A 5,470-nucleotide genomic window follows, 5' to 3' on the forward strand; every position below is an offset into this window, starting at 1 on the left:
AGTATACTGAGTACTATACTTAGTAGTATACTGAGTACTATACTGAGTACTATACTGAGTAGTATACTGAGTACTATACTGAGTAGTATACTGAGTACTATACTGAGTACTATACTGAGTACTATACTGAGTACTATACTGAGTAGTATACTGAGTACTATACTGAGTAGTATACTGAGTACTATACTGAGTACTATACTGAGTATAGCTACAAAGAGATAAAATTCGGACTATAGTTTGAAAAAACATTTAAAGAAAAATAAGTTTCAAAATATTAAATAGACCACGAAAACATATTGTTTCTTGTTATTTGGATAATTGTGACCTCTGACTTTCTTCGGAATGTTTTTCTGATTCTGCTAAACGTTATACAGTTTTCAAAACTTTTTCATAACATTCTCGGACAGTGTAGAATTGCTTGATTTTGCTAGACTTGTTTTCTTTTTATACGTATCTTAAAAGATTCCGCGTATTTTTCGTTTGGTATAAAATTTCATGTGCTTGTTCTTTTCTACAGTTCTTTTTCTTTTCAATAACCTTTTCAATTTGTCAAATTTTTCTTGGTGGGTGTTAGCCCTAAACATGAATATTTTAACATAAAAACACAAGGATCAGAAATACTTTAATTTTTTCAAATAAGTGATAAAATTACAATGAATGTTTATTATACTTAATAAAACTTTATATGTTTGACCGTTTTTCATCAGTATGTTAATTGCTGGATTGTTGTTTGTAATTAAGCGCAAAGCTACACAATTATATATCTGGGCTGTGTCCAACACGGATATTCGAACCTGTTTTTAGCGTTATAAGTCCGCAAACTTATCGATAAGCCATGGGGGAGGGCTCTTTGTTGTGATATGTTTCCTTAATCTTATTTTGGGTTAATACGCAATATACTGTTATATATATACTGTTAGATCATCCACATATAGATAGTTGGATACTAATGAGCTGTGGTTATATGGATAGTTACACAGACACTAACGGAACTGCGGTTATATGAATAGTTGGACACTAAGGAAACTGTGGTCATATGGATAGTTGAACACTAATGAGCTGTGGTTATATGGATAGTTACACAGACACTAACGGAACTGCGGTTATATGAATAGTTGAACACTAAGGAAACTGTGGTCATATGGATAGTTGGACACTAATGAGCTGTAATTATATGTATACTTACGCAGACACTAACAGAACTGCGGTTATATGAATAATTGGACACTAAGGAAACTGTGGTCATATGAATAGTTGCACAGACACTAACGGAAATGAGGATACAACAACAACATTTTCCATAGAAGTGATATATATATACATATGTGTAAAACATTTCATTGATTCAAACATAAGGTTTCACAAATAATCAGTTAAAACAGTATAATTTATTTAGTAGTACATCTCATCAAATGTTTACCAAGTAACCGACTTTATTGTCAAATTATATGCCGTTTTGTATTCGAGTCGATAAATCAGGTGGTTTCATTCATGCTGGAGAATGGAGATTCTTGCTATGAAAATCTTACTGGATATTTACTTTTCTGTTCACCCGTTCAGTAGCTCATGCGCATTGAACAATAAAAATATAGGTTTAAATTGGGGCACGTCAGCTGCAGTCTTCGTCAGAAACATGAAAAAACAACAACAGTTAATGAAGACGATGAAAGCTCAAACTCACATAGAATCGTGACTCTTGTTTCAGCGGATTTTTATTTCAATATAGCTCGTCATATATGTTCTTGTCACTCAAAACAAATTTATTTCAGATATACGAATAATAACAGTGCAAAATCTTTAGCACAGAAGGGGTGCGTTTTTTAACACTAACAACATACATCTTGATAACTAATTTTGGAAATACTTTTGTAAACCTGCGTACTTACAATGTTTCTATTTTCTTTGTATGCGGTGTTTCAAAAAAGTGCCAATATAAACACGTAATCTTCAAGTAAGGTATTTTACTTCGGAATGCCTAAGTTAAAAATGCTGTTTCCACCATAGGAGTTATCCTTGTAATGCACTTAACTGGACAGACGACTTCACATGTCCATCAGTTAATTGTGTTCGACAATTTTAAGTTGTCCAATTTGTCGATTAATTGTTTTATCCTTCTACGTGATATATTTGATCTTTGTCGTTTTTTATGCATTTTTCTAAACTATTCGATATGATCAGTTATGTCATCTAAAATGTAAATTATAGGTAAGTAAAAAAAATGTAGTTGTGGTTTTACATCTTTACAGTCCATGGCTTTCTTTCCCACAAGTATAACACCTGTTTATTCGCGATACTACTTTGACAGAGCTATTTTCAGGGCATCATTAGTGTCTGCGATCAGTTGAAGGAACATAATACATCCCCTACCGGTCCGATGACCGTAATGGCCATTCCATTCGGTCAATTTATTTATTTCAAAGAGTATGTCGCCATTTTAACAAACGGGGGTGAATACTATCTTCGTTTAGACTCAATTGCACCAGCATACTGCATATTGATGGTAGCACAAGGAGCCATGATCCTTATCATGTTTACCACTGTTTTAGATTCTCTACAAATGAGTATAAGCCTATTATCTGGCCGCAGCGTGAAGCACGATTCGTCTACAAAAAAGACTATTACTTTCCATCTTGGTTCATTTTACATGTTCTTGGTACATTGCAGTTGAGATGTTTTGTAGAGCTCACCTCAGTTGCCGTTTTTAATACAGATTGACCTTGTGTAAACTGTTTCTATACATTTTCAGTTGGATCTGCGAACATTCTCGGATCCTTCGATTATGGTTACGTTCAATTCACCCACGATCGACTAAATGAATTGAACATAACTCCACCAACCAACGGGTTGAACGATCGAGTGGGTGAATTGAACATAACTCCACCAACCAACGGGTTGAACGATCGTTCAACCTGTTGGTCGGTAGAGTTATGTTCAATTCACTTAGTCGATCGTTCAACCCGTGCAGAAATGTTGATCCGAGTTTCCATGGATACATTATAAGAGTGACGGTCAAATCTTACTGTTCGATTAAAATAGCCCACAAACTGGAGGAGAGAAGTGTTAACTAGCTGTTTACTCTCTGCTCCATCACATGAAACTTAGGGACGGCTAACGCAGGTAGCCCCAGAGTAGCTTTGCGCGAAATTTAACCAACAATTCAGTTATCCCAAAATGTCGTTAGCGGAAACCAGAACGGCTTGTAAACAACTGGTACGATTTTGGGATACCTAAAAAGGCAGACCATCATCCATCACAGGTGAAGACAACTGCTAGTTATATGTCGATTGACTTAAGTGTTGCCCAGTCAACTAAATGATTTGAAATGTTTGGGTGTTTTTCGAAGTAATGTTTCCTTTCTTCGCCAGATATTTCGCGTTCTAGTTCATATGTAAAAATTCTGAAGATATTTTAATTCAAGCTTTTAAATGTAGATAAAAAATTAATACCTTTCAAGGTATTTGATCCAGCTCTGTAAGTATATTAAGAAATAAATGAGAAAATTTAGTTTAAAAACATGAGATTCATATTTTAGAGTAGAAATTATTACTCTCATTAAGGAAAACAATACGAAATTATATATCTCTGATATTCCACATAAAGCATTTAATAACTAAAATCTTCCATTTAAACTGTATATAAAAAACACCCAAAATTCTGCAAAAATATAAACAACACACTGACCACTTTGACCTGTTTGTTTATTTACTTTTAAATTAAAGTGCTAAAAGACTGACAATTTGAACAAGTTTTTGATTGATAGAGATGCATAGCTATGGAATATAACTTGACATAAAGTTTAGAATTAGAAATATGCAACTTTAGACAAAAAAATTCGTATTTTCCTATTTCATCTTAGACTGTTTGTTCTAGTATATGGAAACTAAAGACAAACTGGTATAAAACTTACAAACACATAAAAATAGAAAAATCATAACGTTAACAAAACAAAGATTTATAATTTGACGGCCATATGTATTGTTTAGACAGATTAATTATCTTACAAAATGAAAATCATTAATCACCTTACATACATCGATTGCTCATAAAGCTCAGTCTATCATTTGATTCACAATTTGTCACTGAGGTATAAATTAGTAGCACAAATGTTACATATACTTCCAAACCTATATAAATATTGGTTCACAGAAATAACACAATGTCAATTACAAACACTCGTTTCATGAAGGCATGAGACTGAGTGCGTCGTTAAAAGCTACAAATCGCCTTGAACAGTTGTTTTAGAGATCACCTTATTTTTTGTATGGTTCTTGAGCTAGGCTTGATGACAAGACTGTTGAGTATAGAACGATTATGAAGCTCTGTTGAAAGCCGAGAGACAGTTGTGGATATGTCAGTAAGACTACGTTTCTGTCACGGACAGTCGTAACATGTTTCTTATTGACAAACAACTTCCATGCTGTTTGGGCGTTAAGATTTTCTGTCTGTTTTCTTCATTGACTCGTATAAGCAAACGTTGAACTACTCCTGGTCTTAAGTTTAATACTTGAACGTGAGAAAAGCGCACTCTTTAGAAAGAAATCACATATGTCTATTACTTACAAAAACAAAATGACTCTCACGACTTTTATATAATATAATCAGAGCTTTGAAACAAATCTGATGAGTGAACAGATTTGACCAAATATTTCCATTTATTTGTTTGATTCAGCTAAAACATAAATGTATATTATTTGTTTGTTGTGTGGTATAGAGCTACAAATGAATGTTTATGGGTACCCACCATTGGATCGAACCCCGCACTTCAGCGTTATATACCTTTAAGCTTACCGCTTACCAAAGGATAATACTATTTCTTATCGATATTTCATGGGTATATTTTGCTTTGTTGTATTTTAAAATATATAACAGATAGGGATGTAACATATGATATTTAATTAAAGTTCGAATTGTTAGGCTTAACATGTGTATAATATTCAAGCTGCTAGATGCTTGCAAATAGATTGGGTGTAATAGCCAGGGCAGAAAAAATGGGTGAAGCTAAATATATGGTAGAAACACGGAATTCAAGAATAGGACAGCAATATTTGGGGATAGAGCCAATTTATTTTAAGATTTGAATATAATTAATACTTTACAAAGTTTACACTATATACCTGTTTTCTGCAGAGAAGCATTCTTCTTAGAGGGAAAAGGTTCGTCATTCAACACTGTCTCTATTTCTCTACTGGCCTATCAGTTCTCTGTGGCCAGTAGATTAACTTCTGCAGATCTCTTCACTTGTCATGGAAGCAACTTCTTTTCTAGATGGGCCAAATAAATAATGAAATGATAGATACGTGGTTACATTGGTGCTGTAAGGTATGTTATCGGTCAACTTTGATCTTAATATTTTACTTGGTTTTGGTATCTGGTGCCAAACAAAGGTTATAGTTTTGTGAGAACTATTTTCCAATATTTTGTAAATTATTTCTGAAGTACATTCTTTCTAGTTTTAGCTTTTACGATTTAT

The 5,470-nt window shown here is 33.4% G+C and overlaps 1 long non-coding RNA gene across 1 annotated transcript; it reads right to left on the minus strand.

Moving 5' to 3' along the window:
• Positions 1-1,368: 1,368 nt before the first annotated feature.
• Positions 1,369-5,256, minus strand: LOC111087141. Its single transcript, XR_002611860.1, has 2 exons — positions 5,115-5,256; positions 1,369-1,620 (listed from the first exon to the last, which is right to left on the minus strand). It is a non-coding gene; the product is annotated as an uncharacterized LOC111087141 (long non-coding RNA).
• Positions 5,257-5,470: the final 214 nt, after the last annotated feature.

This window comes from Limulus polyphemus, unplaced genomic scaffold (genome assembly GCF_000517525.1).
Source record: "Limulus polyphemus unplaced genomic scaffold, Limulus_polyphemus-2.1.2 Scaffold1787, whole genome shotgun sequence".
NCBI lineage: Eukaryota > Metazoa > Arthropoda > Merostomata > Xiphosura > Limulidae > Limulus > Limulus polyphemus.